This window comes from Scyliorhinus canicula, chromosome 12, assembly GCF_902713615.1.
Source record: "Scyliorhinus canicula chromosome 12, sScyCan1.1, whole genome shotgun sequence".
In the NCBI taxonomy this organism is placed as follows: Eukaryota; Metazoa; Chordata; class Chondrichthyes; order Carcharhiniformes; family Scyliorhinidae; genus Scyliorhinus; species Scyliorhinus canicula.
The window spans coordinates 121597469-121621059 of NC_052157.1; the positions used below are offsets into that span (position 1 = coordinate 121597469).

Below are 23591 nucleotides of genomic sequence, written 5' to 3' on the forward strand. Positions count from 1 at the left end.
AACAGGCGCCAGAATGTGGTGACTCGGGGCTTTTCGCAGTAACTACTTGTGACAATAAAGATTATTATTATAATTGCAACTCCTGGATAATTAAGTCATCCAGGTCTTACAGCATATAGGCATCCAGGCAATTAACATTTATGCCACACAAGTGCAGGCAATGACTATCTCCAAGAGAGAACATAACGGTCTCTTCCAAATATTCAACGGTTATGTAATGTAAAGACCCTGTTTACCAAAAGTTGGACCAGATACTCAATTGGATTTTTTTTTTTTAATGTTTTTATTAGAGTTTTTTTCTTTTATAAACAATGAAAATAAACATCAACAAATCTGTACACATCAGTTATAGTTTACAAATGGCTTGGCATATGTGCCTCCCTATTCCCTCCCCCCTTTTCGTTCGTGTCCGTTGTCTCTCTCGAGGGGCCCCCTTCCCCTTGGCCTATTGGCTACAAACAGGTCCTGGAACAAGTTGGAGAATGGCCTACACGTCTTATGGAAGCCCTCTTCTGACCCCCGGATGGTGAATTTGATTTTCTACATTTGGAGAAATTCTGACAGGTCAGCCAGTCCGCAGTTTTAGGTGATGCTGCTGTGGCGGGCAATTAGGGAGGCAAAGGCTAGGGGGTTGCCCTCCTCCCCATGAAGAGTTCTGGCTGATTTGATACCCCAAAGACTGCCACTTTTGGGCACGGCTCAACCCTCATCCCCACAACCTTGGACATCGTCTCAAAGAAGGCTGTCCTGTCCAGAACCCAACAAGTCTGGTGCATGCCACCTCCGAACCTGCTCATTCAGGTTCTGGTTTGGTGTGCTCTATGTACCACTTCAGCTGCATTAGGCTTAGCTGTGCGCATGTGGAGGTAGATTTGACCCTGTTCAGTGCTTCTCTCCAGAGTCCCCACCCTATTTCAAATCCTAGCTCTTCCTCCCATTTTTCTCTTATGTCAACCAGTGGGGAGCATGCCTTCCCCAGTAGTCGCCAATACAGATTCCCACAGTATCCACCCCCCACGCCAGCCAAGTTGTCCCTGTCCAGTTCTTCTAATAGTGATTGTCTCGGCGCCCACGAGTGCGTCTTTGTTTCTCTACGTAGGAAGTTTTTAATTTGTATGTGTTGTAGCTCATTTCCCCCCCTCCCCCCCACTCAGTTGGAGCTTCTCTGTCAGTTTCTCAAGCGTTGTCAGTTGTCCGTGTGGAAGTCCCTGTCAGTGTCCCCCCCATCCGGGTTTCCACCTTTTGACGGTGGCATCCATTTTTGTTGGCGGGAACCTATGGTTGTTGCAGGTGGGGGCCATAATGGACATTTTGGCCAGATGGAATTGTCTTGTCTTAGCTGGTTCCACGACCAGAGCGTAACTACTACCACTGAGCTGTAGAGTTCTTGGCCAGGGGGGGGGAAGGGAGTGCTGCTGTGGGCAGGGCCCGGAGGGACATCTCTGTGCAGGAACCCTCCATTTTTACCCAACTTCTGGTTCCTTTATCCATCTCTTTACCCTTTTGGCTGTTGCTGCCCATTGGTAATATTGCAGGTTTGGGAGGGCCATGCCTTTCTTTGCAGGACATTTTTGGGTTCTCTCTCCCCCTCCCCCCACCAGACACAAATGCTATGATCATTTTTTTCTGCTGTGTTGAAAAAGGCCTTGGGGATGTAGATCGGTATGGATCTGAACAGGAAGAGGAAACTGGGCAGTATGTTCATCTTAATTGTCTGCACCCTCCCGGCAGGGAGAGTGGCAAGGAGCGTCCCACCTCTGCAGGTCCATTTTAACTTCCTCAACCAGGCTGGCAGATTCCATTTAAGACCATAAGACATAGGAGCAGAATTAGGCCACTCAGCCCATCAAGTCTGCTCCGCCATTCATCCCCATTCTCCTGCCATTTCCGGTGGATCTGTTTACAGTCATGGGCAATTTGGATCCCCATTTGTTTCATGCCTGTTTAAACGGCAATCCCTCCAGCTCTGCCCCTCTCTTGTGGGCTTACCGGGAAGACTTCACTTTTGCTCAGGTCGAGTTTGTAGCCCGAAAAGGCTCCAAACTCTTTCAAGAACACAATGATTCCTTCCATTCTGCTTTGTGGGTCTGCAACGTAGAGGAGGTCATCTGCATAGAGAGAGACTCTGTGCTCTCTGCCTCCCCTCCAGATCCCTTTCCAGTTCTTTGTCGCTCTGAGCGCAATTGCTAGTGGCTTGATCGCCAGGGCAAACAACAGTCGGAACAGTGGGCATCCCTGCCTTGTGCCTCTATACAACTGGAAGTACTTAAGAGCTGGTGGTGTTTGTCCGCACACATGCCATGGGTGCGCTGTACAGGAGTTTCACCCAGGTGGTGAACCCTGCTCCAAGCCTAACCGCTCCAGTATCCCCATGAGGTACTTCCATTCGACTCTGTTGAAAGCCTTTTCTGCGTCCGGGCAGATGATCATCTCTGGTGTTCTCTCCCTGGATGGGCTATCACATTCAGCAGGCGCCTGACGTTAGCTGTCTACTCTCAACAAAGCCCTGCCTGGTCTTCTGCCATCACCTCTATTATGTAGTTCTCCAGTCACTGGGCTAGGGTTTTTGGTAGTATTTTCACCTCTACATTGAGCAGCGAGATGGGTCTGTAGGACCCGCATTCGGTTGGGTATTTGTCTTCAAATAAAAGCAAATTACTGCGGATGCTGGAATCTGAAACCAAAAGAGAAAATGCTGGAAAATCTCATGGGGATACTGGAGCCAGTTGTGGGGGAGTATAGAAAACGTTTCAAGTCCAGATGACCCTTTGTAAAAGCTCTATTCTGTCTTTCTTGGGTATCAGTGAAATTGAGCCTTGTGCTAGCGTAGGCAGCAGGGTGCCCTCGATGAACATCTCCCACGGGTGCGGGTCCAGTGCCGTTGCAAATTTTTTTATAGAAGTCTGCCGGGAATCCATTTGGTCCCAGCGCCTTTCCCGCCTGCATGGAGTTGATGCTCCTCGTGACTTCTCACAGTTCTAATGGTGCTCCCAGCCAGCATTTTCTATACTCCCCACAACTGGCCTGTCCATTCCATCAATTAACTGCTTCATTCTAGAGTTCCCTTCAGGGGCTTTGGATGTGTACAGCTTCCGGTACAAGGCATTGACTGCGTCGATTACCTTTTCTGGTTCCGCTACTAGTGTCATGTGAGTGTCTCTTTAAGAAAGGTTTGTGTCTTATCTCATGGCTTCAGTGATGTCATTGTGTGGGTGGAGCTGGGCTGTGTGAGGGTTTTGGCTTTGCTTTCATTTTTTGAGTTTGACTGCTGTGGACTCAGACAGGGGGAAGGGGTGTTTTGGCCTGTCTCTCTCTAGTTTAATTTTAAATATCTGTTCCAGTAAAAACCCATTGATTAAAGCTACCTGCTGTTTTGGTAACTTAAAAGATATAGTTTGCTTTCCAGAAGGGTTTAAACCTGCTGGTGAGATGGGGTCAGGATCTCAGGGAAAGACGGTCTTATTCAAGTGAGAATGCAGAGTGCTGGGCCACGCCCTTGAAAAGAGCTTTTTGGTTTAAGAGACTTTGAATTGGAACAGTTAAGGGGGAATTCATTAAGTGTTACACATAGATTACCGTAGCTGGGTGGTGTCTTTATGTTTGTACTTGATAAAAATTCTTACTGTGTTTATGGGAAGACTTTTGAATCATACCTAAGGTGAAGGCTCTTGTGCTCATCCTATCCAAATTCAACAAAACGTTATAGGTCAGGTGAACTCCATAATATACTTTTGAGTTTCTAAACCCTGGCCCATAACACTAGATTGCCCTTGTTGTCTCTTATCTGTACTACTTCCCTCGTGGCTGCCTGCTTTCTCAGTTGGTGAGCCAGTAGGCGGCTGTCTTTGTCTCCATGATTATACAGGGTTCCCCCATGTCTGGCGGAGTTGGTGCATTGCCTTCCTCGTGGAGAGCAGGTCGAAGTCCCTTGGTAGCTTTTTTCGCTCCGCCAGAGGCTCTACAGTCGGGGCCGTGGAGAATCGCAAGCCTACCACCAGTATAGAGTCGACTGGCTATTGCCTAGCCACCCTCTCTGCCTGTCTCTACGTGCTTTATATGTAATAACTTCACCCCTGATCGCAGCCTTCCAGAGCATGGAGGGCGAGACCTCCTCATTCTGGTTGTTGGTAATATACCCGTCTATGGCCTGTGATATTTTCTCGCAGAAGCACTTGTTGGCGAGGAAGCCGTGTCCAACCTTCATAGGGGTCAGAGATTACAATTGCAGAGTATTCCGCTCTTACTATCCCCGGAAGCACCGATTTGCACACTACAAAGAAGTCAATCCGGGTATATGCTTTATGTACCTCGGAGAACTCCTTCTCCCCTGGGTGTGTCAACCTCCATGGGTCCACTGCCCCCATTTTCTCCATGAACGGGCTGAGTTCTTTTGCCACGTTAGAGGTATTCCCTGTTTTGGGGTTCGACCCGTCTGTCCGTGCGTCCTGTACACAGTTAAAGTACCCCCCCTTCCAATGATATGTCAATGAGTGTCATTCCGCAATGCTCTTCTTTATAAACTACATATCGTCCCAGTTGGGATTGTACACGTTAATCAGGATCACTGGTGCCCCACCCAGGACACCGCTGACCATGACACACCGTCCCCCTGGGTCCATAACCGTCCTCGCCGCAATAAATACCGTCCTCTTATTGATCAATATGGCTATCCCCCTAGTTCTCGTCTCGTAACACGAATGGTAGGTCTGTCTCACCCAGCCCTTTCTTACCCGCAGTCGGTCCTTCCCTCTCCGGGATCCCACTTGGAGGAAGATTGTGTCGGCTTTCATACTTTTCAGGTGGGCGAAGACTCTGGATATTGTTATTGGACTGTTAAGTCCCCTGACATTCCAGGTGACTATTCTAATGTGTAGTTTTTGCATTCCCCGCCTCTCACTTGCAGGATCAATCATACTTACCTTTTGGATGTGCCCCTGTACTCCAGGGTTTCCCCTTGTTTTGTTTCAATTTAGAGTTATTATTATAATTATTATTATTTTTTCAATTAAGGGGCAATTTAGCGTGGCCAATCCTCCTAACCTACACATCTTTGGGTTGTGGGGGGTAAAACCCACGCAGACAAGGGAGAATGTGCAAACTCTACACGATCAGTGACCCAGGGCCGGGATTCGAACCTGCCTCCTCAGCGCCGTAGGCTGCTGTGCTAACCATTGTGCCACCCTTGGGTTTCCCTTTGTTCAGGGCCCATCCACAATGGCCATGGCCACCGTACTCCAAAGTGGCTGTTTGCTGCACCATCTTGTTCCTTGTTGCCATGTGTGGCCCATTGTAGTCAGCCTAGAACCCAGCCCCCCCCCCCCCCTTTTGTTCTGCGCTTCCCCACCCCCCTTCTGCTAGTGTCACCCCCTTGTCTCCCTTCTTGTGATATTTACCCCCCCCCTTTTCTAGTCACTCTCTCTCCATCCCCACCCCTCAGGAGATGCGCCGTGGCCCCTCTTCTCTCTCATACCCCCTAGTGCTAGCTTTCCCACAAGGGTAGTAGCCCCGCTCCCAGGGTCGGTTTGAGTTTTCCCTTTGCCCGCTGTTTTACTTCCCTTTCCTCTCTATCCCCTATTTCTGCGCCCCTCTTTCCTGTGCCTTTGCTTTTCGAACGAGGCAGTACAATCCCACGCAAATTGTCTCAGTTTCTCAGTCTTTTCAGGGTGCCGGTTTCATCTCTGCTTACCCAGTCTGTTCTTTTGGACAAACCAAGCGCTCCTTGTGCTTGTAGCTTACTCAAAGCTTGGCCACCTTGGCTTCTTTGAATTTGGCCTGGTTCTTAGCCAGGTCTTTCCCAATGTCCTGATGAATTCTTCTCTGATGTCCCACCCAGTGGCAGGTTTTCGTCTGTCTGGCCCAGCTCAGGATCCTTTCCCGGTCTTGGTACAGATGCACCTTCACAATTATTGCCCTGGATTGTTCTCCTGCCCTGGGTCGGAGCGACCTTTGTGCGCTATCTCGAGCAGGCTGCAGAAGCTGTCCCTTCCCACCAGGTTTCCCAGCATCTGGGCCATGGGTTTCTGCCTTCGGTCCCCTATGACAGCCCCACTATTCTGAGGTTTTGACGCCTCAACTGGTTTTCCTGGTCCTCCACCTTCCCCTTCAGGCTCAAGGAAAAGAACAAACTGTTGTCAAGTTCCCCAACAGTCTCGGACACACCCATTCCTACCGTCACAGCCTCCAAAGCCAGATTGGCCTTCTTCAAAGTGAACCCTCAGCAAGCAGTGGATCCTGATGAGTCTCTGGTCGTGCACTCAGATCCTGCATGGACCAACTGGCAGATGTTCGCAGACATCATCAACCTCTCCCGACTCCATTCCGAAGTTCCCACCCGCTTCAAACAGGCCACCATCATATCGGTGCCAAACAATTACCAGGCAACGTGCCTCAAAGATTACCATCTTGTGGTCTTGACATCAATCATTATGAATGAGGTTGGTCGTCAAACACATCAACTCCATACTCCCAGAGCTCATGTCAAAACTCCAAAACCTAGGACTTGGCTCTTCCCTCTGCAACTGGTTCCTGACTTCCTAACCCATAGACCACAATCAGTAAGGATAAACAACAACATCTCCTCCACGATAGCCCTCACTACAAGGGCCTGTAATACTCTGTACTTTGCCCCCCCCTACTATACTCCCTATATACACACGACTTTGTGGCAAAATATGGCTCCAATTCTATCTACAGGTTTGCTGACAACACAACCGTAGTGGGTCGGATCTCAAACAACGATGAATCAGAGTACAGGAGGGAGATAGAGAACCTAGTGGCAACAATCGCTCACTCAATGTAGGCAAAACTAAGGAGCTGGTCAATGACTTTAGGGAGCGAAGTGTCGTACATACTTGTGCATCAATGGTGCAGAGGTCGAGATAGCTGGCAGCTTCAAATTCCTAGGTGTGCATATCAACAATCTGTCCTGGTCAACCCATGTTGATGCTGCGACCAAGAAAGTACAACAGCGCCTGTACATCCTCAGGAAACTAAGGAAATTTGGCATGCCCACATTGACTCTTACCAATTTTTACAGATGCACCATCGAAAGCATCCTATCTGGCTGCATCACAGCGTGGTATGGTAATTGCTTGGCCCAAGACCTAAGAAACTACAGAAATTTGTGAATACCGCCCAGTCCATCACTAGAACCCGTCTCCCATCCATTGACGCTGTCTACACCTCCCACTGCCTTGAGAAAGCAGGCAGCATAATCAAAGACCCCTCCCACCCGGGTTATTCTCTCTTCCATCAGACAGAAGAGTCAAAAACAGCTTCTTTCCCGTTGTTACCAGACTCCTGAATGACCTTCTTCTGGACCGAACTTATCTCTCCATGGATCTTCTCTGCTGTGTAGCACTGCACTCCGTATGCCCCATCCGATGTCTATGTCTTTACATGGTATATTTATCGTAGTTATCATATGTCCTATGTTTTTCATGTGTGGAACAATCTGCCTGGACTGTACACAATAATTTTCACTGCACCTCAGTAGACATGACAATAAATCTAAAATTTAAATCCCCTGGGTCACCACCAACCTTGTTATTTCCACCTCTAGGGGCCACGATCAGGTTATTTTGGTCCCGTGGAGGCCTTTGCTAGTTCTCTGATCGTGTTCCCTCAGACGCTAGTCGCTCTCCGATTTGTCGAGGGCTGCCTGCATGGTGGCCAGTGCTTCCTTTACCGCCACCTGGATCTAGAGTCTTTGTCCTCCTTTAGTTCCTTCATTTCTCGGGTGAGGAATTTCCTCCAGCTGTCGTCCGGCATAGGGGAATTGCTTGCTCATTGGCCCCTCTTTTTCGGGTGTGGCCAGGGTTTCCTCACCTCGTGGGTCCGTTGTCTCACCCACTGGCTTCTCGAGGCTCCTGTTGCTTTGAGACTCCTTGCGGCCTCTGGTGCAGCTGCTGTTTGGCAGTTCGATTGTTGGCCTGTATCTTCTTTAGTGGGTTGAAGAGGGTGATGAGGGGGTGATTTTTTCCTCGGATAAAACTGTCTAAATTCAATTTGAGGAGAGCCACCTTCCATGCGTCCACTCAGCACATCCCCATCACTGGACATCTGAGAAAAACAGAGTTAATGTTTTGCACCGAAAATTGCCTCAATTGGATTTTCCACACAAGTACTAGAATAGATAAGAGGTTCAGTATTCTGCGGTTAAGTGGCTTGCTTCACAAGTCCCAAAGCCACCTGAACTTTACGCTTGGAGCGTGCTTGAAATCGGCGCCGACGGAGCAGATATGATTTCCGCTCCCGACCTAGATCTCATTGTTAACGCGATATTACGCTAACTGACCTATTAATGGCCATCCAGCGTAAAACATGCTCTGTTAAAGGCTGAGTGCTGCAGGGAGGGGGGAAGGGGGGGGGGGGGGGGGGGGGGGGGGGGGGGGGGGTTGCAGGTTGGTGCTTCCCACGTGCTCCCTTAGGGGAACAGCTGCTGCTGACCTGTAAAAAAAAAACTTACCGGAAAAACTGCACAAACGTCTAGGCAGCACTGTCACACACAGACATCAGTCCCCAGGCACATTTGTTAATTTTACTAGAGCCCTAAATTTCATCCTGCCCTGGATCAAAGTTGCAGCTTGTAACGGTCACCTTGCCAATCAACCCGCCTGTAAACCGTAAAGGCAGATGGGGAAAGGTAAAATTCCACTCAATTGTTGTTTCATCAATTTAAATTGGCTTCTTGATTTTCTGCGGATGGGCTTCAAATTGCAAACATGCCCGCCGACTAAGATACCGTGCAACGGTGTCAGTAATAATAATCTTTATTAGTGTCACAAGTAGGCTTACATTAACACTGCAATGAAGTTACTATGAAAATCCCCTCGTCGCCACATATGAAAATCCCCTAGACGCTTGTTCAGGTAAAATGAGGGAGAACTCAGAACGTCCAATTCACCTAACAAGCATGTCTTTCGGAACTTTGTGGGAGGAAACCGGAGCGCCCAGAGAAAACCAACACAGTCACGGGGAGAACGTGCAGACTCCTCGCAGACAGTAACCGAAGCCCAGAATCAAATCCGGGTCCCTGGTGCGGTGAAGCAACAGTGCTAACCACAGTGCTACCGTGTCACCCAGCCCGTCGCCAACTCGTGCGATTTTACACACTCCCAGGTCAGGTGTGCCTCGAACTGGCCAGAAAGTGGCAGTCCAATGGAATGCTCACCACTTGCCATGTTGGGAGCAGAAGCACCATACCATTTAGTACAAATCAGTCGTTTGACCAGCACTTCACACAGTCTCAAAATTCACCACCGATGTTCCCTTGCTGTATTATTTACAGGAATTTGCTAGTGCTGCTTCAGCAGTACCTCTCAGACCAGATGGCCAACATCTAGAAGCACTAATCATGAGAATTCCATCACCTCCCAAGTAACACCATCCTCGCTTTGACAGAATTATCATTTCTTCTTTGCCAACACGGGGTCAAAATCCTGGAACTCAGAGCAGCAGAGTGGAAGCATCTTCACCACAGGAAATACAACAGTTCAAAGCACTTCACCACCACATTCTGAAGAGAAACCAAAGCGGGCTTTGTCGTTGTAATAACCGTCCCTTGGGAGCTGACTTAGCTCAGATGGCTGGACAGCAAGTACATGATGCAGTGAGGCCAACAGCACAGGTTCAATTGCTGTATCGGCTGAGGTTATTCATGAAGGCCTCGCCTTCTCAACCTTGTCCCTCGCCTGAGGTGATCCTCAGGTTAAATCACGACCAGTCAATTGCCCTCTCAAAAGGGAAAGCAACCTATCGCCATCTGGGACTATGGCGACTTTACCTAGTAATTGTCCCAGAGCCGGCATATTGCAGTGATCCTCCCAAATCCCACAACATTGTATATATATTATCCTATGTGAGGAACACCAAATGTAAATGGTCCTAGACCTCAATGAATTTATTTCCTAGATCCTGTGGAATGCACATTGATAAGTTATATTTTTACTATCAATCCGATTACACAATCTCTGAAAGCTTCAGTGTACAATTACTTTGGGGATATACATTTACTCTCCAAAATTCAATCACACAAGAGCATATGGAAGAAAAAACGTATATTATATTATACAATATTATGTTGTATCACACGCAGACTCCCCTCTCCCACCTCTTCCCCGCCCCACCCAGCTCCTCCCCCACCCTCCCCTTGTCCATTCACTCCAAATAACCTTCTCCCACCTGTCCCCCCAATCCCCTCCCACTTCCCTCCCTATCCACCCTCTCCCACCTGTCCCATTCCCCCCTCCACAACCCCCTCTTTTTGCCCACTGCCCCTTCCCTCCACCCCCACTCTCCTCCATCACCTCCTCTCTTACACTCCATGCTCAACCACACCACCTCCTTGCTTTCCCTCTTCCCTACACGCACTTTTCACCACAGCTCTCCACCTCCAACACCCCTCCACCACCTCCTCTTTTCCACTCCCCTCCTCCCCCATCGCCCTCCCTCCCGTCACCTCCTCCCCTTCCCTGTGGACTCCTCCCCCCACCTGCCCTCTCTCCCCTCCTTCCTTCCCCCCTCTTTCCTCACTACCCTTATCCCTCCCACCCCACCCACTCCTCCTCCCTCACTCCCCCAAAACAACCCTCCTCGTCCCTCCCTACCCAAAACACCCTCCTCGTCCCTCCCCTCCAATACCCTCCCTTCCTTCCTCTCCCCCTCACTCTTCCTCCAGCCCCCACCCCTCTTCCTCCCACCACCCCCCTCCTCCCACCACCCCCTCGTCCGCCTCCTCCCCCACCCCCCCTCCTCCTCCCCCCGCCCCCCCTTCCTCCTCCTCCTCCCCCCGCCCCCCTTCCTCCTCCCCCACCCTTCCTCCTCCTCTCCCCCCACTTCCTCCTCCACCCGCCCCTCCTCTTCCTCCTCCCTCCATTCCACCTCCTCCTCCCGCCCGCCCCTCTTCCTCCTCCCGCCCGCCCCCTCTTCCTCCTCTCCCCCGTGCCCCCTCTTCCACCTCCTCCCCCCCCTTCCTCTTCCCCCCGCGCCCCCCTCATCTTCCTCCTTCTCCCCGCGCCCCCCTCATCTTACTCCTCCCCCCCGCGTCCCCCTCATCTTCCTCCTCCCCCGCCCCCTTCTTCCTCCTCCTCCCCGCCCCCCCTTCTTCCTCCTCCTCCCCGCCCCCTCTTCTTCCTCCTCTCCCCTGCCCCCCTTCCACCTCCTCTCCCCCGCCCCCCCTTCCACCTCCACCCCACGCCCCCCTTCCACCTCACCCCCGCGCCCCCCTTCCACCTCCTCCTCCCCCCCGCCCTCTTCTTCCTCTTCCCCTCGCCCCCCCATCTTCCTCCTCCTCCCCCGCCCCCCTCTTCTTCCTCCTCCCAGCCCCCTCTTCTTCCTCCTCCCCGCCCCCTCTTCTTCCTCCTCCCCGCCGTGCCCCCTCTTCCTCCTCCTCCTCCTCCCCCCGCCCCCTTCTTCCTCTTCCCCCCCGCGCCCCCCTCATCTTCCTCCTTGTCCCCCGCGCCCCCTCTTCTTCCTCCTTGTCCCCCGCACCCCCCTCTTCTTCCTTGTCCCCCGCGCCCCCCTCTTCTTCCTCCTCCCCGCCCCCTCTTCTACCCCCTCCTCCCCCTCTTCTTCCTACTCCCCCCCGCGCCCCCCTCATCTTCCTCCTCCTCCCCGCGCCCCCCTCATCTTACTCCTCCCCCCCGCGTCCCCTCATCTTCCTCCTCCCCCGCCCCCTTCTTCCTCCTCCCCCCCCTTCTTCCTCCTCCTCCCCGCATCGCACTTCTTCGCCCCTCCTCCCCCCGCCCCCTCTTCTTCCTCCTCCTCCCCCGCCCCCTCTTCTTCCTCCTCCTCCCCCGCCCCCTCTTCTTCCTCCTCTCCCCTGCCCCCCTTCCACCTCCTCTCCCCCGCCCCCCCTTCCACCTCCCCCCACACCCCCCTTCCACCTCACCCCCGCGCCCCCCTTCCACCTCCTCTTCCCCCCCACCCCCTTCTTCCTCTTCCCCCCGCCCCCCCATCTTCCTCCTCCTCCCCGCCCCCTCTTCTTCCTCCTCCCCACCCCCTCTTCTTCCCCCTCCTCCCCCACTTCTTCCTACTCCTCCCCGCCCCCCTCTTCTTCCTCCTCCTCCCCGCCCCCCTCTTCTTCCTCCTCCTCCCCCCCCCTCTTCTTCCTCCTCCTCCCCGCCCCCACTTTGTCCTCCTCCTCCCCACCCCCATCTTCTTCCTCCTCCTCCCCGCCCCCTCTTCTTCCTCCTCCTCCCCCCCCCTTTCTTCCTCCTCCCCCCCTTTGCTTCCTCCTCCGCCCCCTCTTCTTCCTCCTCCTGCCCCGCCCCCTCTTCTTCCTCCTCCTGCCCCGCCCCCTCTTCTTCCTCCTCCCCGCCCCCTCTTCTTCCTCCTCCTCCCCGCCCCCCTCTTCTTCCTCCTCCTCCCCGCCCCCTCTTCTTCCTCCTCCCCGCCACCCTCTTCGTCCTCCTCCCCCGCCCCCTCTTCTTCCTCCTCCCCGACCCCTCTCCTTCCTCCTCCTACCCCACCCCCTCTTCTTCCTCCACCTCCCCGCCCCCTCGTCTTCATCCTCGTCCCCGCCCCCTCTTCTTCCTCCTCCTCCCCGCCCCCTCTTCTTCCTCCTCCTTCCCCGCCCCCTCTTCTTCCTCCACCTCCCCGCCCCCTCTTCTTCCTCCTCCTCGCCCCCTCTTCTTCTTCCTCCTCCTCCCCGCCCCTCTTCTTCCTCCTCCTCCCCCGCCCCCCTCTTCTTCCTCCTCCTCCTCCCCCGCCCCCCTCTTCTTCCTCCTCCTCCCCCGCCCCCCTCTTCTTCCTCCTCCTCTCCCCCGCACCCCCTTCCACCTCCTCCTCCCCCCCGCCCCCTCTTCTTCCTCCTCCCCCCCCCCCCCTCTTCTTCTTCCTCCTCCTCCCCCCGCCCCCTCTTCTTCCTCCTCCTCCTCCTCCCCCGCCCCCTCTTCTTCCTCCTCCTCCTCCTCCCCCGCCCCCTCTTCTTCCTCCTCCTCCCCCCGCCCCCTCTTCTTCCTCCTCCTCCCCCCGCCCCCTCTTCTTCCTCCTCCTCCCCCCCCCCCCTTCTTCTTCCCTCCTCCCCCCCGCCCCCTCTTCTTCCTCCTCCCCCCCGCCCCCTCTTCTTCCTCCTCCCCCCCGCCCCCTCTTCTTCCTCCTCCTCCCCCCGCCCCCTCTTCTTCCTCCTCCCTGCCCCCTCTTCTTCCTCCTCCTCCCCCGCCCCCTCTTCTTCCTCCTCCTCCTCCCCGCCCCCTCTTCTTCCTCCTCCTCCCCCCCGCCCCCTCTTCTTCCTCCTCCTCCCCCCGCCCCCTCTTCTTCCTCCTCCTCCCCCCCCGCCCCCTCTTCTTCCTCCTCCTCCCCCGCCCCTCTTCTTCCTCCTCCTCCCCCCCGCCCCCCTCTGCTTCCTTCCTCCTCCCCCCCGCCCCCTTCTTCTTCCTCCTCCTCCCACCCCCGCCTCCCTCTTCTTCCTCCTCCTCCCCCCCGCCCCCGCTTCTATCTTCCTCTCCTCCGCCTCCCCCGCCCCCTCTTCTTCCTCCGCCTCCCCCCCACGCCCCCTCTTCTTCCCCTCTCCGCCGCCCCCCCGCCACCCTCTTCTTCCTCCTCGCTCCCCCCCCCCCCCCCCCTGCTCACTCCATCCGCCCCCCAGCGCCCCCCTCTTCATTCCTCCTCCTTCCGCCCCCCCCCCTCTGCGTGCCCTCCTCCTCCCCCCGCCCCCCTCTTCTTGTCTTCTTCCTCCTCCGCCCCCCCCCCTCTTCTTCCTCCTCGCTCCCCCCGCCCCCTCTTCTTCCCTCCGCCGCCCGCCCCCGCCCCCTCCTTTCGTCCTCCTCCTCCCCCCCCCCGCTTCAGTCCTCCTCTTCCTCCCCCCCGCCCCCCTTCTTCTCCTCCTCCCCCCCCCCGCCCCCTCTTCTTCCCTTCCGCCTCCCTCCCCCCGCCCCCTCTTCTTCCTCCTCCTCCCCCCCCCCCCGCCGACCCTCTTCTTCCTCCTCCTCCCCCCCCCCCCCTCCTCCTTCCTCCTCCTCCCCCCCTCCCCCTCTTCTTCCTCCTCCTCCCCCCCGCCCCCTCTTCTTCCTCCTCCTCCCCCCCCCCTCCTCCCCCCCCCCCTCTTCTTCCTCCTCCTCCCCCGCCCCCTCGTCTTCCTCCGCCTCCGCCCCTCCCCCTCTCTTCCTCTCCTCCCCCCCCCCCCTCTTCTTCCTCCTCCTCCCCCCGCCCCTCTCTTCTTCCTCCTCCCTCCCCCCCGCCCCCTCTTCGTCCTCCTCCTCCCCCCGCCCCTCTTACTTCCTCCTCCTCCCCCCCGCACCCTCTTCTTCCTCCTCCTCCCCCCCCGCCCCCTCTTCTTCCTCCTCCTCCCCCCCCGCCCCCTCTTCCTCCTCCTCCCCCCCCGCCCCCTCTTCTTCCTCCTCCTCCCCCCCCCGCCCCCTCTTCTTCCCCCTCCTCCCCCCCGCCCCCTCTTCTTCCTCCTCCTCCCCCCCCCCCTCTTCTTCCTCCTCCTCCCCCCCCCCCCCGCCCCCTCTTCTTCCTCCTCCTCCCCCCCCCCCTCTTCTTCCCTCCTCCTCCCCCCCCCCGCCCCCTCTTCTTCCTCCTCCTCCCCCCCCGCCCCCTCTTCTTCCCTCCTCCTCCCCCCCCCGCCCCCTCTTCTTCCTCCTCCTCCCCCCCCCCCCTCTTCTTCCTCCTCCTCCCCCCCCCCCCCCCTCTTCTTCCTCTCTCCCCCCCCCCGCCCCCTCTTCTTCCTCCTCCTCCCCCCCCCCCGCCCCCTTCTTCCTCCTCCTCCCCCCCCCCCCCTCTTCTTCCTCCTCCTCCCCCCCCGCCCCCTCTTCTTCCTCCTCCTCCCCCCCCCGCCCCCTCTTCTTCCTCCTCCTCCCCCCCCGCCCCCCTCTTCTTCCTCCTCCTCCCCCCCCCCCCCGCCCCCTCTTCTTCCTCCTCCCCCCCCCCCCCCCCCTCTTCTTCCTCCTCCTCCCCCCCCGCCCCCTCTTCTTCCTCCTCCTCCCCCCCCCGCCCCCTCTTCTTCCTCCTCCTCCCCCCCGCCCCCTCTTCTTCCTCCTCCTCCCCCCCCCCCCTCTTCTTCCTCCTCCTCCCCCCCCCCCCCCGCCTCTTCTTCCTCCTCCTCCCCCCCCCCCCCTCTTCTCTTCCTCCTCCTCCCCCCCCCCCCCTCTTCTTCCTCCTCCTCCCCCCCCGCCCCCTCTTCTTCCTCCTCCTCCCCCCCCCCCCCTCTTCTTCCTCCTCCTCCCCCCCCCCCCCCTCTTCTCCTCCCTCCCCCCCCCCCTCTCTTCCTCCTCCCCCCCCCCCCGCCCCCTCTTCTTCCCCTCCGTGCCCCCCCCCACCCCCCTCTTCTTCCTCCTCCTCCCCCCCCGCCCCCTCGTTCTCCTCCTCCTCCCCCCCGCCCCCTCTTCTTCCTCCTCCCCCCCCCCCCGCCCCCTCTTCTTCCTCCTCCTCCCCCCCGCCCCCTCTTCTTCCTCCTCCTCCCCCCGCCCCCTCTTCTTCCTCCCCTCCCCCCCCGCCCCCTCTTCTTCCTCCTCCTCCCCCCCGCCCCCTCTTCTTCCTCCTCCTCCCCCCCCGCCCCCTCTTCTTCCTCCTCCTCCCCCCCGCCCCCTCTTCTTCCTCCTCCTCCCCCCCGCCCCCTCTTCTTCCTCCTCCTACCCCCGCCCCCTCTTCTTCCTCTCCCCCCCATTCATTCCCTCAATCCATTTCCTCGCTCCATTCATTGCCTCCTCCTCAGCTGACATTCTCACGCCCCCGGACACTAGCCAGCACCATCTGTGTAGCTCTGTTACTCACAGCTTCCGCCTTCCCCTCAGGCCTCACTTCGTTCCCCTCAGCAACACAACATGGCGACGGGCGCGCGAACCCTCCAATTGGCACCGACACCCGGAGCAGGAGCGCCTTCAGCCAATCGGCGGACTGCTGACACACCGCCCTCGGCCATTGGACCACTGGGAGATCACAGCGCACCAACCAGAGGCTGCGCGGCCCGCTCGGGCAATCAGACAGCGGCACCGCCGGGCTGTCCAATAGAAAGTGCCACAGACGCCACTTCGCTCGTGATTGGTGGGGAGGTGATTGGTCAGTGAGTGATGACGTATTTGAATCGCCGACCAATCAGAATGCACAGCGCGGCAAGTTGCAGCCAATCGGATAGGGCGAGCGCTCCATCTGGTGGTGGCCCCTCATCATAACCTTGTTGCGGGTCTCCCAATTCATTGTCTTGTTTAAAGGTTCGATATGTTCATTTTACTCCAATCGCGCCCCCTGAGAATGAACAGCGCGCACACAGCGGTTGCCAACTCTCCACTTGCCAACTCTAGCTTGTCCTGGAGTCTCCAAGAATTGAAGATTAATCTCATAGACAGAATTCCAGGTTGCATTTGTGCCAGAATTGCAGACCCCAAGTTGAAATAAATACTAAGATTTTGATCTCTCTGTAAGTGAGGAATGGGATCATACTGTGTAAAGTGGATATGGGGCCCATTAATTTATTCACTGACAGGGAGTCCCTGTCTTCAGGCTAACTGCAAAGATGAAGCAGGGTGTGGGGCGACTCCTGTGGAGGATCGACCTGTTGGACTGCAGAGAACGCTCTTATGTAAATATGCTGTAACATCCCCTGGAGAAATACAGGGACTTTCAAAATGTGGTGAATGTAATATATGTTAATATATACATTAATTCACACTGTTGTTGTAAGCGCAGTAGCGCTGTCCTACCACTAGGGGGAGTAGTGCTGGGAGCACCTAGGAACTTGTACTGGGCTCCACCCTTGGTTCCACCCATGACTCCTCCCCCTAGTGCAGCTGTATAAGTACCCATGTCCAGAGTCAGCCTGGGTCACTACGAGTTCATCGACAGGTAATAGGCTGGCTCTGAAGTAAGTTGATTGAAGCCTAGATTCACATCGGAAGCACGTGTCTGATGAATTGATGGTTCCATCACAAAGTTATGTCTTTTTCTAATTTCCCTGGAATGCTTATTTATTAGTTGTTAAAATATTAGAGAAAAAAATTTCACTGTGCAGGGTGAGGTTGCTCCCTCCTCCTCAACCATCTATGACAATGACAGGTTAGACCTTGCCCTGTATTCCATTTATTTTTGGAAGTAGACACTCGGGTAGTGAAACCTCAGAGTTCACAATCGCAGCATGAGACCAGACAACTTGTCTTAAAGGCAGCTAGACCCACAAACAGAGATAGAGAGCGAGCAAACAACAGCAACTATAGAAGCGCCTTTTATTTATCTACATGGGAACATTATAAAATAAAGCACGACACCGAGGCACATAAGGAGATATCAGGTCAGATGACTAGCATAGTAGCACCAGGGTCCCAGGTTCGATCCCCAGCTTGGGTCACTGTGCGGAGTCTGCACATTCTCCCCGTGACTGCATGGGTTTCCTCCAAGTGCTCCAGTTTCCGAAAGACGTGCTGTTAGGTAATTTTGCCATTCTGAATTCTCCCTTCGTGTACCCGAACAGGTGCCGGAATGTAGCAATGAGGGGCTTTTCACAGTCACTTCATTGCACTGTTTAGTAAGCTTACATGTGACAATAAAGATTATTATTATTATAAAAGCTTTGTCAAAGGGGAAAATTTTAAGAATCATAGAATTTACAGCGCAGAAGGCAGCCATTTGGCCCATTGAAAGAACACCCTACCTAAGCCCACGCTTCCACCCCATAGTGGAGTAACCCCATCTAACCTTTGGACACTAAGGGGCAATTTAGTGCAGCCAATCCACTTAGTCTGCACACCTTTGGACTGTGGGAGGAAATTGGAGCACATGGAGGAAACCCACAGACACGGGGAGAAAGTGCAAACACAACACAATCACCCAAGGTTGGAATTGAACCCGGGTCCCTGGAGCTGTGAGGCAACCGTGCTCACTACTGTGCCACCATTCCACGTAAAGGAGGCATGTTAACTAGAGAGGTCCAGAGGTGTAGGCAGGGATCTCTAGAACTTTGGGCATGGCCACCAACAATGGAATAATTATGAGTGAGGATGAACAAGCTGCCAGAATTAGAGAAGTGGAGATACCCCAGAGGGTTGTAGGGTTGGAGGAGATTAAAGAGATAAGGAGGGGCAAGGTCATGGAGGGATTTGAAAACAAGGATGAAAATTTTAAAGTCATGACATTGCTTTACCTGAAGTCAATGGTAGGTTAGCAAACACTGGGTATTAAGAGAAGATAAACTGTTGCAAGTGAAGGCATGGACAGCAGGATTTCGGATTGACTCAAGTTTACAGAGGTGGGATGTGAGAGACCAGCCAGGAGTAGATGAGAATAGTTGACTCTAGAGATGACAAAGGCATGAATGAGGGACCGAAAGACAAGTTAGGGGGCAGAATCTCTTGCAGATTACCCCACAAAAAGGTGGTGGTAACCACCCATGGTTGTAGCTTTGTGTAATGATTCTTACAGCCGAGACTCAGTCAAATGTCTTAATATAGCAGATGGTCCAAGGGCCAAAGCTAGTTGAGATTGAGAGTTCTGACCCATATGCCTTGTGGGTTTTCTCCGGGTGCTCCGGTTTCCTCCCACAGTCCAAAGATGTGGGGGTTAGGTTGTTTGGCTATGCTAAATTGCCTTTAGTGTCCTAAAAAAATAAGGTTAATTGGGAGGGGGGGTTTGTTGGGTTACGTGGATAGGTTGACTTGAGTAGGGTGATCATTGCTCAGCACAACATCGAGGGCCGAAGGGCCTGTTCTGTGCTGTACTGTTCTATCTATCCTTCTGATATTAAATCTACAAATTGGTTTTCATTTCCGTTTGTTTCATTCAGAATCATACAGCATTGAAGGAGGCCATTCAGCCTATCATATGTGTGCTGACTCTTTGAAAGAGCTATCCAAATAAGCAAACTCACCTGCATTTTCTCAATCATCCTACAAATGTTTCCTTTGAAGTATTAATGCACTGGTTAAACCAGAAGACTCAATGTAGAACTTTTTTTTTTAATAAACATTTTATTGTGGTATATTTGGTATTATAACAACAACAAAATAAACAATGTTCATGAATCTATAAACATAGTGCAAAAGCCGTCTCCCTCCCTTACAGGTCCAATTTATTAACCCCCTGCTCTAAACTAAACTAACCCCCCCCCCCCCCCCCCCCCCTTTCTGCTGACGGTTAATTTTCCGCAAAGAAGTCGACGAACAGTGACCCTCTCAAGGCAAACTTAATTTTCTCCAGACAGAGAAATCTAGCCATGTCAGAACACACTCCCACTCTCCCTCGTGAGGAGAGTCTAGACGATCAAAATGAACATACTGCCCAGGTTCCTCTTCCTGTTTAGATCCATTCCGATCTACATCCCCAAGGCCTTTTTCAAAGTGCTGGACAAACTTATCATGGCGATCGTATGGGAGGTAAAAATGCTAGGATCCCAAAGAAGGTCCTACAAAAAACAAAATCCAGGGGGGGGGGCTAGCCCTCCCGAATCTACAATTCTACCACTGGGCGGCAACAGCCGAGCGAGTAACGGGATTGATCCAGGAGCCAGAAGCCGAGTGGGTGCGTGCGGAAGAGACCTCCTGCATGGGGACCTCCGTCCGGGCCCTCACCACGGCAGCACTCCCATCCCCACCCAAAAAACACTCCAGCAGCCCAGTGGTGACAGCCACCCTCCAATCCTGGAACCAACTGCGGCAGCAATTTGGCCTGACCAAAATGTCGGACAAGGCTCCCATCTGCAACAACCATAGGTTCAAACCAGCACTGACTGACGCCACCTTCAAAAGGTGGGGGCAGGACGGGGGGACACTGACAGTCAGGGACCTATACACGGACGACAGGATCGCAACACTGGACGAACTGACAGAGAAATTTCGGCTAGCCGGGGGGAACAAGCTACGGTACCTACAGCTCAAAAACGTCCTACGAAAGGAGACAAGGACGTACCCACAACCGCCACGACAGACACTACTCGAAGACCTACTGGACGCAAGTATCCTAGAGAAAAGGAACTGTAGCGACATGTATGACCGACTGGTAGAAAGGGACGACACCGTACTGGACGCAACAAGAATGAAATGGGAGGACGACCTGGGGATTGAGATAGGTTGGGGACTCTGGAGCGAAGCACTGCATAGGGTCAACTCCACCTCCACGTGCGCAAGGCTCAGCCTGAAGCAACTAAAAGTGGTACATAGAGCCCACTTAACAAGAAACCGTATGAGTAGGTTCTTCACGGAGGTGGAGGATAGATGTGAACGGTGCCAAGGAGGCCCGGCCAACCACGCCCACATGTTCTGGTCTTGCCCCAGACTTGTGGAGTACTGGACAGCCTTCTTCGAGGCTATGTCCAAAGTGGTGGAGGTGAGGGTGGAGCCACGCCCAATAGTGGCGGTCTTCGGGGTTTCAGACCAGCCAAATCTATTCTTGGGGAGGAGGGCGGACGCCCTTGCCTTTGCCTCCCTGATCGCCCGCCGTAGAATCCTGTTTGACTGGTGGTCAGCAGCACCGCCCAGAGCTGCAGACTGGCTGTCCGACCTCTCGGAATCTCTCCAAATGGAGAAAATCAAATTCGCCATCCGAGGGTCAGACGACGGCTTCCACAGAACGTGGGAGCCATTCATGCAATTGTTCCGGGACCTGTTTGTGGCCAACGAACAAGAGGAAGAATAGTCGGGTGGCCAAGAATCAGGGGAAAATGGACGGGAATCAGGGGAAGGTAGCCGGGGGGGGGGGGGTGGCTACGGGTTCGTTATGGGGGTTTGATGGCTAGCTAAGGCCCAAAACCAAACTGTAAATAAATGCCTATAAACATGTGCCTCGGCCATATTGGGGAATGTAAAATATGTATGCCAGCTAAAGGGGGCGGCAACAGTTGTTATTATGAAGATGCTTACCTGTAAATATACATGTTAATATTTGCGTGTTTTTTTTCTAATAATTTGTAATTTGTTGGATATTAAATATGAAAACTCAATAAAAAACATTAAAAAAAAAAAAAATCTAACCATGTCAGATAGCCAGGTCTCTGACTTTGGGGGCTTTGAGTCTCTGCAAGATAATAGTATCAGTCTCTGGGCTACCAGGGAAGCAAAGGTCAGAATGTCTGCCTCGTTCTCCTCTTGGATTCGCGGATCTTCTGACACCTCGAAAATCACCACCTCTGGACTCGGTGCCACCCTTGTTTTTAACACCGTGGACATGACATCTGCAAACCCCTGCCAGAATCCCCTAAGCTTTGGACATGTCCAGAACATGTGGGCATGGTTTGCTGGCCCTCTCGCACACTTTGCACACTTGTCTTCCACCCCCAAGAACCTGCTCATCCGGGCCACTCTCATGTGAGCCCGATGAACAACCTTGAATTGTATCAGGATGAGCCTGGCACATGTTGTGGACGCATTGACTCTACTCAACATGGCCGCCCAGAGATCATCCTCTATCTCTCCTCCTAACTCCTCTTCCCACTTGCGCTCCAGCTCCTCGGTCTGCATCTCCTCTGACCCCAGAAGTTCCTTGTAAATGTCAGAGACGCTCCCCTCTCCCACCCACCCTCTGGAAACTACCCTGTCCTGAATCCCCCTCGGTGGTAAGAGCGGGAAGGTTGACACCTGTCTACATAGGAAGTCCCGCACCTGCAGGTACCTGAATTCTCAATGTAGAACTTTAACACTAATTGCGTCAGATAGTTTTACACACTTTTTTGCAAGGTCTCTTGAAGACATATCAGAACAGAAGTCATTACAGAACAGGCCTCACGGTAGCATGGTGGTTAGCATCAATGCTTCACAGCTCCAGGGTCCCAGGTTCGATTCCCGGCTGGGTCACTGTCTGTGTGGAGTCTGCACGTCCTCCCCGTGTGTGCGTGGGTTTCCTCCGGGTGCTCCGGTTTCCTCCCACAGTCCAAAGATGTGCGGGTTAGGTGGATTGGCCATGCTAAATTGCCCGTAGTGTAAGGTTAATGGGGGGATTGTTGGGATACGGGTTACGTGGGTTTAAGTAGGGTGATCATTGTTCGGCACAACATCGAGGGCCGAAGGGCCTGTTCTGTGCTGTACTGTTCTATGTTCTATTATCAAACAACTTCCTTTAATTCTGATTCAAACGCACGCAGTGCTTGAGACATATACCTGGAACCTTATGAGGTTCAGGACTTGAAAACAAAAAGCTTGACTTAATAATTAATATATCAACTCTTACCTCGCTGTTATCTGACAGGAATCAGATTCAGCCACATATTCACTAATCTTTGTTATTCTAACTGGAAATGTGTACTTCTTGCATCTGACAGGATCCTACACACTGCAATCAACTTTGTGTCTACCGTTACAATCTATGAGGAATTAATACCAATAATCTCATTTTTGCCACAACTAATTCAGCCCAAGAAGCTAATAAGGGTCACTGTAGATATAAGTTGCTTTTTTCATTCGTCCGCAATCTGTGATTGAACTGTGACTGATAAAATTGGGTCTGTGCACTAAAATATTAGAAGAATTGTAGTGTGGATTAGCTATCTAGCAACAGTGCAGAAGGACGCCATTCAGCCCATTGAGTCTGCACTGACCCTCCAAAAGAGCACCCCACCCAGGCCCACTCCCCCACCCTATCGACGTAACCCCACCTAACTTGCACATCTTTGGACTGCGAGAGGAAACTGGAGCACCCAGAGGAGACACGGGGAGAATGTGCAAACTCCATGCAGTCACCCAAGGCTGGAATTGAACCCGATCCCTGGTGCTGTGAGGCAGTATTGCTAACCACCATGCCGCCCCTTGGCAGCGTTGGGCTTGATAATGCTCGATAAGAGTTTATTAAACTTTTCACAACTTCTATATAGCCTGGAATTTGAAGCAGTCAACCTGGTCAATCTAGGGATTTCAATGCCAACCAGTGGACCACTGCCAGAATCCTCTCTGCCTAAATGAATGTTGCAGAGGTCTGCCACCTACTGCAGGCCCACAGATAGTGCAATGTTGCATATGTATTAGAATAGGTTTGATCCTTGATCTTATGACTTCTGTGACGATGGCCTGTGTAGGTACCACAACTGGAGTTTCAGAAGACTTCCATTTCTTTGCAGTGCATAAATTTTGAACCGACTGGTTAAGCAGATAAGACGTTGGAGACGTTTTGCTGCATGTGTTCCAGATCATTTGTAACTTCCCTATGGGTGGTTGACTTGGTGTGCTTGACTTCTAAGATCAGATGATGGAATCTCTGGAAAGTCTGAGGAAAGTTCAGATTCCATGCTCAGAAGGCTTGTAATTTTCTCTTGTCAGATTGAAGGTCTGATGGTGCTGGTATTGTCAATGTGTAGCACCAAGCCAAATCTTTCTAGGAATTCACACCAGAGTTCTGATGTCTACTGATCTTGATTGGGTGACAACTGCCAAATTCTTACCAATTATTCTTTGTTCTTCCTACTTTAGGAGAACAATGTGCATTGTTATTTTCTGCAGTTCACCAGTAACCTGCATTGCTACTTTTATGAATAAACCACAAGCGGCGAGTATGTTTCTTGTATTGACCAAATGGCCACACAACCAGTATGTTAGTTCAAAAGACAGTTTATTATTAAACACAAGATTTATCTGTCTGTGCAATGATACACACAGTTACGTATTAAACTACACCTATCAACTAAGATGGCCTTTACTTAACTTCTGGATGACCGGCTCTGTGCGGGTAGATAGGGCCTTTAT

At 53.4% G+C, this 23591-nt stretch overlaps 1 protein-coding gene and 1 pseudogene across 1 annotated transcript in view; one reads left to right on the forward strand and one right to left on the reverse strand.

The window, feature by feature from the left end:
- mtmr4 (myotubularin related protein 4) overlaps positions 1-15842 on the reverse strand; it is a 198281-nt gene extending 182439 nt beyond the window's left edge. The window contains exon 1 of the mRNA XM_038813960.1: positions 15715-15842. The gene's annotated coding sequence lies outside the window, so the exon portion shown is untranslated. The remainder of the gene's footprint in view (positions 1-15714) is intronic.
- Positions 2372-15311, forward strand: LOC119974323 (annotated as a pseudogene).
- Positions 15843-23591: the final 7749 nt, after the last annotated feature.